Here is a 15413-nt window from a genome sequence, read left to right on the forward strand (position 1 = left end):
TCTGTGAGCCCCTTGTGGGACTTGGACTGTGTCCATTCTGATTAGTTTGTATCTGCCCCAGTGCTTAGGACAGTGCCCGGCACGTAGTAAGCACTTAACTGATACCATTAAAAAACAAACAGATAAGAACACCCTTCATATCCCAGAGACCACCACTCTCCCCATTTTCAAAGTCCTATTAAATTAATAATTCCTCCAAGATGCCTTCCCTAATCTCTTATCTCCGTATCCTATTTTTCCTCCCTACTGTAATCTCCTACCTATAATTTATTTTATTGTCTAGCTCCCAATTAGATTATAAATTCCTTGTCTACATGTCTACTAACTCTATGTCTACTAACTAACATGTTTAAACTGTCTCCTAGACTGTGATCCTGTTTTTAGGTAGGGATTGTCTCTAGTTGTTGCTGAATTCTACTTTCCAAGCGCTTAGTACAGTTCTCTACACACAATAAGTGCTAAATAAATACGATTGTATGAATGAATGAATGTCTACTAACTCTATTGTACTGTCCTCTCCCAAGCGCTTTATACAGTCCTCTGCCCACAGTAAGTCCTCAATAAGCACCACTGATTGATTGATTGATCAAGTCTCAAGGTGGGCAGTGTGAGGTTAGAGTCCTAGAGAAGCCCCAAACCACCAGAGCAGGAAACATTGGGTTTCTGCAACAGAGCCATGAATAATAACTAGCCCAACATCGATCAGTCAATCAATCAATCATATTTATCGAGTGTTTACTGAGTACAGAGCACTGTACTTAGCACTTGGGACAGTAAGATATAACAGAGCTGGGAGAAACATTCCTTGCCTATAGCAAGCCTACAAGCCACAACAAGAAAGGGAGACAGACATTAATATAAATGAATGATTTATAATATACGGATTATAGATATGCACATGAGTGTTGTGGGGTTGAGGGTGGGGAGAATATCAAATGCCCAAAGGTCACAGATCCAAGAAGCAGCAGAGAGGCAGCTTGGCTCAGTGGAAAGAGCGCGGGCTTGGGAGTCCGAGGTCATGGGTTCTAATCCCGGCTCAGCTGCTTATCAGCTGTGTGACTTTGGGCAATTGACTTCACTTCTCTGTGCCTCAGTTACCTCATCTGGAAAATGGGGATTAAGACTGTGAGCCCCATGTGGGACGGCCTGATTACCTTGTATCTCCCCCAGTGCTTGGCACATAGTAAGTGCTTACCAAATACCAAAACTACTATTATTATTATCCAAGAGCATCGACAATGCACAAGGGAGAAGGAGCCGGGGGGGAAGAAGGCTGAACTGGGGAAGGCCTCTTGGAGGAGACGTGACCTTAATTATGCTTTGAAGGTGGAGAGAGTGGTGGTCCGGTGTCTATGGAAGGGGAGGGAATACCAGGCTGTGGAGAGGATGTGGGCAAGGGGTGGATGGCGAGATAGATGAGATCGGGGCACGGGGAGTAAGTATCGCTGGAGAAGCAGAGTATGGCGGGATAGGACATCAGCCAGGTGAGGTAGGAGAAGGCAAACTGATGGAGTGTTTTCAATCCAATGGTGAGGAGTTTCTGTCTGATGCGGGGGTGGATAGGCAGCTATTGGAGGTTCTTCAGGAGCGGGGAGACACGGACCGAACTGTGAGCCTGCTGTTGGGTTGGGACCGTCTCTATATGTTGCCAGCTTGTACTTCCCAAGCGCTTAGTACAGTGCTCTGCACACAGTAAGTGCTCAATAAATACGATTGAATGAATGAATGAATGAACAATTTGGTAGAAAAATGATCCAGGCTGCAGAGTGAAGTATGGACTGGAGTGGGGAGAGACAGGAGGCAGGGAGGTCAGCAGCAGATGCAGTAGTTAAGGCAGGATAGGATAAGTGGACACAACAAATGCCACTGCCTCCACTAATAAATCAATGAATTGATAGTATTTTTTGAGCATTTACTCTGGACAAAGCACTAGAAGAGAAGCATCTTGGCTTAGGGGAAAGACAACAGCCTAGGGAGTCAGAAGACTTGGGTTCTGATCCCAGCTCCTCCACTTGACTGCTGTGTGACTTTGGGCAATCACTTCACTTCTCTTGGCCTCAGTTATCTCACCTGTAAAACGGAAATTAAGACTGTGAGCCCTGTGAAGGATAGGGACTGTGTCCAACCTAATTATGGGGTTGGGGAAGCAGCCCAGAGGCAAGATCCCGGTCCTGGGAGTTAGAGGACCTGGGTTCTAATCCCGGCTCTGTCAGTTGCTTGCTGTATGACCTTGGGCGAGTCACTTAACTTCTCTGTGCCTCAGTTTCCTCAACTGTAAAATGGGGGCTAAATATGCAATAGACTGTGAGCCTCATGCTGGACAGGGACTATGTCTGACCTAATTAACCTCTACGTACCCCAGCACTTAGAACAGTGTTCGATGCAGAGTAAACCCTTAACAAATATCATTTTTTAAAATTGAATTAATAGAAATGCAGGCCCACAGGAGACATGTCCACCAACTGACTGTGAGCCCATTGTTGGGTAGGGACTGTTTCTATATGTTGCCAACTTGTACTTCCCAAGCGCTTAGTACAGTGCTCTGCACACAGTAAGCGCTCAATAAATACGATTGAATGAATGAATGAATGAATGAATGAATGAATGAATGAATGAACTGACCTTTGAAACGCAGCTCCCCCAAGAATCACGGCTGGGGGTTGGGGAAGGTGGGAGATGATGGAATTCTCATTATAGGAGATTTAACATTCCCACTTCAAATTAGGGACAGATAATGTCACCTGCGATCCATTGTGTATTTTTCATTCTGGAGACTGGAGATGGTATCATTTTTTCCATTCAGAGAGAAATGGGTTTAAAGGGCTTTTCACACCATCCTTTCACTCAGGAAAGGAGCCGCCAGAATCTTGAAAACTAGCTGTGCTCACCCTTAACACAGGCTATGTACCAGCAGCTGATGTTCCATCAGAGAGAAAAAAAATTAAAGGCCATAATGTACTAATATAGATACCCATAAGGAGCGAGGATCTTAAACACTCCTAAAAATAAATGTAGCTGAAAAAGACCCCTTAAAAACAGCTGTCGATGTTGGAGATTTAATTAAAACGTAATTAGTTATACATTCTACTTGGAAATGAATAAGCTTCTGATGGCCCCTCAACCACGCTGAATTTTCATTTATATTCATCCGCGGTCTGAGACCCTGGAAGGCAGACTTCACCATGAGGTAGGAACAACTTCGAGGTAATTTTTATACTGAAGATAAACTTGAAGCAATTCTTTTCCGGCATTATACAACCTTGTTCTTTGTTGGTTGTTTTTTCTTGCTTTTTTTTTTTCCCATGGCTTCTCATTTAGTGGAAGTTGTAACAGTTGGAAAGCCAAAGGAAAGGAGATTCTAGATTGTAGCTCCCCCACTGGAATGTAAGTTCCTTGAAGGGAAGGAATCATGTCTCCCAACCTTATTGTACTGAATTCTCCCTAGCGCTTAGTACGATGTTCTGCACACAGTAAGGGCTCCGTAAATTCCACGGATTGTTTGATTGGCTTTTTCTAGAGCTCTGAGCCCGGGGTACTGGACAGAGATGGGAGACTTGCAGGGGCAATTGAGAGTGCAAATGGGACGAAAGTGATGGTGAACAAGCCCAGAGTGCCTGATCACTTCTCTGAGGTATGGCTCCTCTCTTGGTGGTCATTCCAAATCCTCCAGTCTCCCCCATCTGTGGCACTCTGATCCAGCGTTTGAAACAGACACATAAGGAGAAATGAAACAAATCACTAAGAAAACATAAAGACATGGGCGCACACAAAAAAACAGTAGCATGGCCTAGTGGATAGAGCACGGGCCCGGAAGTCAGAAAGATGTGGGTTCTAATCCCAGCTCCGCCTCTTGTCAGCTGTGTGACCTTGGACAAGTCACTTCACTTCTCTGGCTTCAGTTATCTCACCTGTAAAATAGAACAAGGACTGTGTTCCACCTGATTTGCTCATATCTACTCCAGTACAGTGCCTGGCACGTAGTAAGCGCTTAACAAATATCATTTTAAAAACCGAACATTGAAAACCCACAGATCCCTGTGGTGGGGGGGGGCAGAATTTCAGGTTCCTTGCGGCTCAGAGTCCACAGACTGGACACGGCCACAGTGAGCGTTGCCCAGCAGTAGCCACCGTAGCCTTCCCGAGGTTTTGTGCAGGGGTCGATGGGCTGTGGCTGCTTCTCTGTCCTGCCAGGGCAGGGTGACAGCAGGGATGCCGGGAGTCACGATGAGACCGTCTTTTCCTCCATTCCATCTTCACAACATCACTAAAATCCACTCTTCTCTCCATTCAAGTTGCTACTCCCCCGATCCAAGCACATTTCCTATCTTGCCTTGGTTATTACATCAGATGAGGGAACTGGGCCTCGTTCTCACCTGTCCCGCCGTCGACCCCTCGCCCACGTCCTACCTCTGGCCTGGAATGCCCTCCCTCCTCACATCTGCCAAATCAGCCCACTTCCTCCTTCAAAGCCCTACTGAAAGCTCACCTCCTCCAGGAAGCCTTCCTAGACTGAACCCCCTTTTCCTCTGCTCCTCCTTCCCTCCCCATCGCCCCGACTCCCTTCCTCTGCTCTACCCCCTCTCCACCCCACAGCACTTGTGTATATATGTACATATCTATTATTCTATTTATTTTATGAATTATATATATCTATCTATAATTCTATTTATTTATATTGATGCTATTGATGCCTGTCTACTTGTTTTGATATCTGTCTCCCCCCACTTCTAGACTGTGAGCCCATTGTTGGGAAGGGATTGTCTCAATTTGTTGCTGAATTGTAATTTCAAGCACTTTTCTAGACTGTGAGCCCGCTGTTGGGTAGGGACCGTCTCTATATGTTGCCAACTTGTACTTCCTAAGCGCTTAGTACAGTGCTCTGCACACAGTAAGCACTCAATAAATACGATTGAATGAATGAATAATACGGTGTTCTGCAGACAGTAAGCACTTAATAAATAAATACAATTGAGTGAATCAGCCTCCTCACTGACCTCCCAGCCTCCTATCTCTCCCCACCCCCATCCAAATTTCACACTGCTGCACTAAAAAACACTTAGTCCCCACTCCTCAAGAGCCAGATTAACTTGCAATAATAGTAATAATGGTATTTGTTAAGTGCTTACTACGTGCCAAGTACTGTTTTAAGCGCTGGGTTAGATACAAGGTAATCAGGTTGTCCCACGTGGGGCTCACAGTCTTAATCCTCGTTCTACAGATGAGGTAACGGAGGCACAGAAAAGTGAAGTGGCTTGCCCAAGGTGACACAGCAGACGGGTTGTAGAGTGGGGATTAGAACCCACAACCTCTGACTCCCAAGCCCAGGCTCTTTCCACTAAGCCACGCTGCTTCTCTGACCTTGTACCTACCCCAGTGGTTAGAGGAGTGCTTGACACATAGTAAGCACTCAATACCATAAGGGAGAAAGAACCTACAGTAAATATGCCCATCTGCCTCTGCATCAAACAGAAACTCCTTACCATCGGTTTTAAAGAATCCAATCAGCTCGCCGGGCTTGGGAGTCAGGGGTCATGGATTCGAATCCCGCCTCCACCACTTGTCAGCTGTGTGACTTTGGGCAAGTCACTTAACTTCTCTGTGCCCCAGTTCCCTCATCTGTAAAATGGGGATGAAGACTGTGAGCCCCACGTGGGACAACCTTGATTACCTTGTATCCCCCCCACCGCTTAGAACAGTGCTTGGCACATAGTAAGCGCTTAACAAATGCCATCATTATTATTATTATTACCTTGGTTATCTACTACAGCCCAGCCTGCCCACTCCACTCCTCTTGAGCCAGTTTACTCACTGTGCTCCAATCTCATCTATCTCACCGCAAACCCCTTCCCCGTGTCTTCTCCCTGGCCTTCCCCTCCATATACACCCAACCACCACTCTCCCCACCTTCAAAGCCTTATTATAATCACATCTCCTCCCAGAGACCATCTCCCACTAAGCCCTCATTTCCCCTTACTTTCTCTCCTTTCTGTGTCATCTCTACACTTGGATCTGTAAATTCGTTGTGGGCAGGGAATGTGGCTATTTATTGTTATATTGTACTCTCCCACACCTCTCAGAGTCACACCTGGAGAGTTTCCAGTTCCTTACCAGTCTTAGCTATGGGAGGGAGAGTCAAACAGAGGCCTACTCATTCCATTCCTAGCTTGGCCAGTGGCTAGCGAGTGGCAGACAATCCTCTACAAGTCAAAACTCACCTGTGCTGAGCAGCAGCTGCACCAGAGAGAGTCGAGTGCGGAGACTCAAGTTGACTCCGCGGAAGGAGGCGATGGTAAACCACTTCAATATCTGTACCAAGAAAACTCTACGGATCCACTACCTGAACGAATGCAGATGGAGAGCGGGAGAGATGTGTCTGTGGTGTCGCTATGGATCGGAAACAACTCGACGGCATAAGACAAGACTCTCCCAAGCACTTAGTACAGTGCTTTGCACAAAGTCGGCCCTCAATAAATACGATTGAATAAATGAATCTGTACCCTTTAAGCACTTGATATTCACCTCACCCTCACAGCACTTAAGTGCATATCCGTGACTTATTTTGCCTGTCTTCCCCTCTAGACTGTTACGCTACAAGCTCCTTTTTTTTGATACAGCATTTGTTATGGGCTTACTACTGTACTAAGTGCTAGAGGAGATGCGAGCTAATCAGATTGAATACACTCCCGCATGGGCCTCACAGTTAAACCCCATTTTACAGATGAGGTAACTAGGACACAGAGAAGTGAGTGACTTGCCCAAGGCCACAAAGCAGACGAGTGGTGGAGCCGGGGTCTTTCTGACTCTCACGCCTGTGTTCAATCCATTATATTGCGCTCTCCCAAGTGCTTAGTACAGCGCTCTATCCAAAGGAAGCACTCAATAAACACAATTGATTGGTTGATTGATTGATTGGGAGGGCTGCAGTTTCCCTGAGGAGTTACTCCACCCTTTAGTGGCTAGATCTGGTGGGGTCAGGAGAAGCAGTGTGGCTGAGTGGAAAGAGCACAGGCTTGGGAGCCAAAGGTCATGGGTTCAAATCCCGGCTCCGCCACGTCAGCTGTGTGACTTTGGGCAAATCACTTAACTTCTCTGGGCCTCAGTTCCCTCAGCTGTAAAATGGGGATTAATGCTGTGAGCCCCACATGAGACAACCTGATCACCTTTTATCCCCCCCCCAATGCTTAGAACAGTGCTTTGCACATAGTAAGCACTTAACAAATACCATTATTATTATTATTATTATTATTAGAAAGCCCCAGGGAGCATGCCACAGTGGCTTAGATCCTGGAGGCCCTCAGTGCCCAGTGTGTGCTGGGAGCAGGGTCCCTGGGAGCTGCAATGGTGGGATTCTAGTTACTGGTCATTATTACTACGCATTTGTAAAACCCTTACTCAGGCCAGCGCTTGAGTAAGATTAAAAAATAATCAGGTTGGACACAGACCCTGTCCAACATGGGGCTCACTCTCTAAGCGGGAGGGAGATTTGGTAGTGAAATTTTACCAATGAAGAAACTGAGGCCCAGAGAAGTCAAGTAACTTGCCAAAAGTCACACAGCAGCCGAATGGCAAAACCGGATTAGAATTCCAGGCCCATGACCCCCAGACCCATGCTCTCTCCATTAGGCCATATTGCTTCTCTCGGCCGTCAAGAAGAGACGGAAAAGCTGAAGAAAGATAAACAGGATATACACGTGGAGTCATGAGGGAAGGGATCATATCTAGTAATGATGATGATGATGGTATTTGTTAATTCATTCATTCATTCAATCGTATTTATTGAGCACTTACCATGTGCAGAGCACTGTACTAAGCGCTTGGGAAGTACAAGTTGGCAACATATAGACAGTCCCTACCCAACAGCGGGCTCACAGTCTAGAAGGGGGAGACAGACAACAAAACATATTAACAAAATGAAATAAATAGAATAAATATGTACAAATAAAATAGAGTAATAAATACATACAAACATATATACATATACACAGGTGCTGTGGGGAGGGGAAGGAGGTAAGGCAGGGGGATGGGGGGGAGGAGGGGAAGAGGAAGGAGGGGGCTCAGTCTGGGAAGGCCTCCTGGAGGAGGTGAGCTCTCAGTAGGGTTTTGAAGGGAGGAAGAGAGCTAGCTTGGCGGATGTGCAGAGGGATTTGTTAAGCGCTTATTATGTGCAAAGCACTGTTGTAAAGGCTGGGGTTGATACAAGGTGATCAGGTTGCCCCTGATACAAGGTGATCAGGTTGTCCCACGTGAGGCTCACAGTCTTAATCCCCATTTTACAGATGAGGTAACTGAGGCACAGAGAAGTTAAGTGACTTGCCCTAAGTTACACAGCTGATAAGTGGCAGAGCTGGGATTAGAACCCACTACCTTCACCTCCCAAGCCTGTGCTCCTTCCATTAAGCCCTGCTGCTTCTCTAAGTAACTGTATTATACTCTCCCAAGCACTTAGTACAGTGTTCTGCACAGAGTCGGCACTCAATCAACATTATTGATTGAATTTCCTTAGTTTCCAGGGCCTCAGACTAGCGTCTTCCCTAATTTTCAAGTAGAGTATGGTGGGCCAACCCAGAGTGGTATGCAACCGATGGGTGGATCTGGTGGGGGCAGGATGGGTGAACGCTAGGCATTGTTGGACTGTTTGGTGGTCTCAGAGGAGTAGGGTGGGCTAATGCTGGATACTGTGGGACTGTTTGGAGAAAGAAAAGTTGAAATAAGATAAACAGGATGAACATGTGGAGCCACGAGGGAAGGGAAAATATCTACAAATACCAGAGTCACCATCGGGCATTGTGGGACTGTTCAGTGGATGCTGTTCACCCTCGCAGACTTTGGTTCCTTCGGCCTAATTCTACCAACAGTCGCACCTCAAGGGCTTTGGGCCTCTGGACTCAGAAGCAGAACTCTGCCAGGAATGGCAGCTTGGAAAGTTCCCATGGAAGCAGTCAGAATACCAGGAGGGGGATGTGTCATGCCTGAAAATTGAGAAGAGAGGCTCACTGCTGGCCAGAGTCAAGCTAAACAACTCACCAGTTGAGTAGAAAGTCATTTGCGTGGGGTAGGTTCACTATCCCTCATAGAGGAAGAGGAATGCAGCCAACCATCTGAGATGTTCCATTTCCAGCAGTTAACACATTTCAACATGGTATTTACTATGTTTCTCATCGCATCCTTCATATACGATAGACTACAATTTTCCCCACTTTCAAGAGGCCTTCCCTGACTAAGCCCTCATTTCCTTTCCTCTCTCTCCCTTCTGCTTCACCACCGTACTTGGGTTTGTACCCTTTATTAATTTTATTTAAGAGAAGAAGCATGGACTAAGAGAAGTAGCCTGGCCTAATGGTTAGAGCACAGGCCTGGGAGTCAGAAGGACTCATCCAGCTCTTCCACCTTGCAAATCACCGCACTTCTCTGTGCCTCAGTTACCTCACCTGTAAAATGGGGATTAAGCGTGTGAGCGCCACGTGGGACAGGGACTGTGCCTGACCCGATTTGCTTGTAATAATAATAATAATAATGGTATTTTTTAAGCACTTACTATGTGCATAGCACTGTTCTAAGCGCTGGGGGGATACAAGTTGATCAGGTTGTCCCATGTGGGGCTCACAGTCTTAATCCCCATTTTACAGATGAGGGAACTGAGGCACAGAGAAGTTAAGTTATTTGCCCAAAGTCACAAAGCTGACAATTGGCAGAGCTGGGATTTGAACCCCTGACCTCTGACTCCAAAGCCCGTGTTCTTTCCACTGAACCACGCTGCCCCACTGCTTAATGCAGTACCTGGTACATAGTAAATGCCTAACAAATACCATGAATATAATTACTTTAGGCACCTGATATTCACTCCACCCTCAGCCCCACAGCACTTATGTATAGCTCTGTGATTTTTTAATGGTTTTTGTTAAGCGCTTACTATGTGTCAAGCAGTAGTCTAACTTTACAAGGATGGACAAAGCCCCTGTCCCACATGGGGCTCACAATGTGGGAGGGAATATGGTTTAATCCTCATATTACAGTTCAGGAAACTGAAGTTCAGAGAAGTAAAGTGACTTGCCCAAAGTCTTAGAGCAGACAAGTGGCAGAGCCAGAATTAGAACCCAGGTCTGCTGATTCCCAGATCCATGTACTTTCCACTAGACCATGCTACTTCTCAATGTATTTTCATTTCCGTCAGTCAGTCAATCATATTTATTGAGCACTTGCCGTGTGCAAAGCACTGTACTAAGAGCTTGGGAGAGTACACTGCAACAATATAACACACATTCCCTACCCACATCGAGTGTAAGCTCCTTGCAGGCAGATGTGATAACCTGTTCCACCGACCCTGATAGTTACGAGAGGGAGGAGGAAGCCAGGAGAATCACTCCTTGGTTTCCCTCCCTGAAATGTAAGCCAAATTCAGCAAAGAGAAGGACTAGGGAGGAAGTAGGAGGAGAAGCAGCATTTGTAGTGGCTACAGCATGGGCCTGGGAATCAGAAGGTCATAGGTTCTAATCCCCTCTCTGCCACTTGTCTGCTGTGTGACTTTGGGTAAGCCGCTTAACTTCTCTGTGCCTCACTTACCTCATCTGTAAAATAGGAATTAAAACTGTGTGCCCCATGAGGGACAACCTGACTACCTTGTGCTTAGAACAGTGCTTGGCACATGATAATAATAATAATAATAATAATAATGGTATTTGTTAAGCACTGTTCTAAGTGCTGGGGTAGATAAAGAGTAATCAGGTTGTCCCACGTGGGGCTCACACTTTTCCCCCATTTTACAGATGAGATAACTTAGGCACAGAAAAATTAAGTGACTTGCCCAAGGTCACACAGCAAACAAGTGGCAGAGGCAGGATTAGAACCCACGTCCTCTGAGTCCCAAGCCCGTGCTCTTTCCACTAAGCCACGCTGCTTCACATAGTAAGCGCTCAACAAATACCATTATTATTATTGTTATTATAATTATTAAATAGAGGGACAGGTTGGAAAGAAGAAAGAGGACCTCTGCCATCTTGAGGCAAGAAGAAGTGAGCTGTGGACCCTGGATGGAGACAGGGAAGAAGGAGGGAACGGAGAGGATCCCTGGAAGTTCGGAGTCCAGTGGCCCGGACTCTAGAAAAGCGAGGCTCCTTGCCCTGAGAAGGAGAAGAACCTGAACCTCGGGACACCTACATGAAAATAAAGAAGGTCCACAACGGTAGTAGTTCCAAGGTAAAGCAATTTAATCTAGATTTGGTGCGGTTGTGACCTCATTAAGGATATATTAAATACCATAAAGATCCCAGATCTTGACGTCCGCCTGTTGTGAGGGCTGGGGGAGAAGCTCCAGATGTCAGGAAGACATGTGGCCTGAGGAGCCACAGGAGGGAGGACTTTGTGGGCTTCCTGTAAGCCAGCCTGGGAACGGAGTTGTGGGCTTGTGACCCGTGACCTCAGCCATTAGAGTGGTGGCAACGAGAAGGATGCAAGGACTTGGGGTGCGGTGACTCAGGTGTCCCAAACCTGCTGTAGAAGTATGAGAAATCCAGAAGGTATTGGGACCCAGCCGAGGCTGACAGGGGTCAGGGCACAACAAAATGACTGGGGGTGGGGTTATTTCTTCTTCGGCCCTGGATTTAGGGCTGAAAGCCCTAGAAAGATCGCAGCAAGGCACGAGTCTACCGACTCTGTTGTATTCAATCAGTTAATCAATCAATGGTATTTACTGGATGCTTATTGTGTACAGAGCGTACAGTAAAATGGAGGTGGTTGGTAGACACATACCCGGCCCACAGTTGAGCTTACGTTCCAGTACTCTTTGTGCGCAGTAAATGCTCAAAATATATGACTGATGGATTTTACCCAGTTTCTGCTGATTTGAGGAGGGAGGTGCATCTGGCCAGAGGCGGGACGTGGGCTGGGGTCGACGGCGAGATAGGCGAGATGAAGGCACAGTGAGAGGAGCAGAGTGTGTGAGCTGAGTTGTAGACGAGAAAAAGCAAGGTGAGGTAGAAGGGGGCAAAGTGTTTGAGTGCTTTAAAGCCAGTGGTTATGAGTTTTTGTTTGATGCAGAGGTGAATGGGCTGTCACTGGAGTTTTTTGAGGAGTGGGGTGACATGTTCTGAACATTTTTATAAAAAAAAGATCTGGGCAGCAGACTGAAGTATGAATTGGAGAGGGGAGAGTCATGAGGCTGGAAGATCAACAGGAGGCTAATGTAGTAATCCAGGCAGGAGAGGTTGAGTGATTGTACTAACGTTGTAGCAGTTTGAATGAAAAGGAAAGGGCAAATTTTCGTGATGTTGTGAAGGTGCAACTGACAGGATTTAGTGATGGATTGAATATGTGGGTTGAATGAGAGTGAGAGAGGTCAAGGATAATACCAAGGTCACAGGCTTGTGAAATGGGAAGAATGGTAGTGCCTTCTACAGTGATGGGAAAGTCAGGGGGAGGACAGAGTTTGGGAGGGAAAATAAGGAGTTCTGTTTTGGGCATGTCAATTTTGAGGTTATGAGAGGACAACAATTAGAGATGTTTTGAAGGCAGGAGGAGATATGAAACTGCAGAGAGAGAGAGAGAGAGAGAGAGAGAGAGAGAGAGAGATCAGGGCTGGAGATGTACATTTGGGTATCTTCCGCATAGAGGTGGTAGTTGAAGCCAGGGGAAAGAATTAATTCTCCTAGGGAGTAAGTATAAATGGAGAATGGAAGGGGACCCAGAACTGAACCTTGAGGGACCCTCAAAGTTAGTGGGTGGGAGGCAGAGGAGGAGCCCGCAAAGGAGACTGAGAATGAGCTGCCAGAGAGATGAGGAGAACCGGGAGAGGACAGAGTCAGTGAAGCCAGGATGAATGAATTCTTAGAAAAATGATGTAAGCAGCAGAGGGAAGTATAAACTAGAGAGTTGGAGAGGCAAGAGATTGGAGCTCCTTTTTGGGGGGGGGGGGGGGGCGGTTGTGTTTTACAGTATTTGTTAAGCACTGACTATGTGCCAGGCACTGTACGAAGCACTGGGGTGGATACAAGATAATCAGATTGGACACAATCCCTGTCCCACATAGGGCTCAAAGTCTAAGTTGGAGGGAGAATTGAATACCAATTTTACAGGTGAGATAACTGAGGCATAGAGTATTTAAGTGACTTGCCCAAAGACACACAGCAGAAGAGTGGAGCCAGAATTAGAACCCGGGTCCTCTGACACCCAGACCTGTGGTCTTTCCACTAAGCCATGCTGCTCCTTCAGTGGTCCTGTATGTAAAAAAAAAGCCATCAGTTGTGCTTTCCGTTGTGCTGCATCCAATCAATCGGTTGTATTTATTGAGCATTTACTGTGTGCAGAGCACTGTACTAAGCGCTTGCATCCCCCATCTACTCACTCGTTGAACTCCGCACACTCTTAGTTCCTTCTGCAAATTGTCAGTCCTAAATTCTCAGGACCAAGGGTCCAACACTCCCCACTGGTGATTCTATCACCATCATCATCATCATCATGGTCATCATCACCGACCACCCCACCCGAGGGTAAAGCATGGTACTAAGTGCTTAGGAGAGTCCAGGAGATGCAAAGCACAGGTTCTTTGCTCTCTGAGACCTTCCACAAAGCAACGTGGCCTTCTGGAAAATGCATGGGTCTAGGGGAAAGAAGACCTGAGTTCCAATCCTGAATCCCCCCTTGTCTGATGTGAGACCTTGGCAAGTCACTTCACTTCTCTGGGCCTCAGTTCCTTCATTTGCAAAATAGGCGTCGATACCTGTTCTCCCTCCCACTTAGACTGTGAACTCCACGTGGGGCCCGATTATCTTGTATCGTGCTTAGGACCGTGCTTGATGCACAGTAAGTATTTAACAAATACTACAGTTATTATTATTATTATTGTGGAGACAGGGAGAGAGAAATGATTTACAAACAGCGGTAACTGGAGAATGAACACACTGATGCAACAAGTAGCAGCGCAAATATGTCAGGATGAAATAGCTGAGTAAATCAATGAGCAGCTTGATTCAAACAAGTATATCGGCACCAGTGATTATGTGTTCAAGCTTGAGGGCTAGGAAGGTCTTATGGACCTGCTGGGGTTTCAGCGTTGTGAATTCATCAGGGAGTCCTTCCTGAAGAAATGGGACTTTAAGAAGCATTTTTTTTTTTAATGGTTTTTGTTAAGTACATACTCCGTGTCAGGCACTTTTCTAAGCACTGGGGTAGATACAAGTTAATCAGGTTGGACACAGTCCAAATCCCGCATGGGGCTTACGGTCTTAATCCCCATTTTACAGGTAACTGAGGGAACTGAGGCATAGAGAAGTTAAGCGACTTGCCCGAGGTCTCACAGTAGACAAGTGGGATTAGAAACCGGGTCCCCTGGTTCCCAGAACCGAGCTCTTTCCACTAGGCCAGACGGCTTCTGTGATTGTGAAAACGGAGGGGCCTAACAAATTTTGGAAATAATAATAGTGATATCTGTCACTATGTGCCATGTCCCATCCGAAGCACTAGATGGATTATAAGCAAATGGGACACAGTACCGTCCCACATCCTTTCCCCCTTCTACACTGTGAGCCCGTTTTGGGGTAGGGACCCTCTATATATGTTGCCGACTTGTACTTCCCAAGCATTTAGTAAAGTGCTCTGCAAACAGTAAGCGCTCGATAAATACGATTGAATGAATGAATGAATCAATCAACCGTGTTTATTGAGCACTTACTGTGCGCAGAGCACTGCATAAATGCTTGGGAAAGGACAACAGAGCTGGTAGACATGTTCCCTGCCCTCAAGAAGCTTTCAGGTCTTTCAGAGGATCTCTTGACTCTGACTCAGGATTCAGAGGAACTCAGAGTCTAAAGGGAAAGGATTACAGGTAGTGAACCATCATTCTACAGATGAGGAAATTGAGGCCCAGAGAGGTGAAGTGACTTGCCCAAGGTCACACAGCAGGCAAATGGCAGAACCAGGACTAGCACTCAGGTCTCCCGACTCCCAGCCGTATGCTTTTTCCGCTAGGCCACACTGCTTTTCTACCTCAGCAGAGCCACGCAACAGCCGCTTACTAACAGGGAGGACCCGTTTTCCAAGCCGTCTTTCTCAGACCCCCCCACACAACCCCATGACAGTTCTCTCCCCAACACAGAGAGGACAAGAGCAATGGGGATGTCCCCATCCCCAATGGCCTCACCTTCCTCCTCCTTCCACTCTGAGTCCCTGGAAAAGGGCTCGGGCTGTTCATGCTGCCGCCAACTCCTGGCTTTGACCCTTACTGAACCTCTTACATCCCTCTACTTTTCTTGAACCCAAGAGCCCATCAAAACAGAACACTGTACTAAGCTCTCAGGAGAGTGCAATAATAAAAAAAAAACAGTCATATTCTCCATTCATAATGAGCTTACAGTCTGGGGGGGGGCAGATAATAATAATAAGAAGAATGATAATGGCATTTATTAAGCACTTACTATGTGAAA

This window comes from Tachyglossus aculeatus, chromosome 26 (genome assembly GCF_015852505.1).
Source record: "Tachyglossus aculeatus isolate mTacAcu1 chromosome 26, mTacAcu1.pri, whole genome shotgun sequence".
NCBI classification, from domain to species: domain Eukaryota; kingdom Metazoa; phylum Chordata; class Mammalia; order Monotremata; family Tachyglossidae; genus Tachyglossus; species Tachyglossus aculeatus.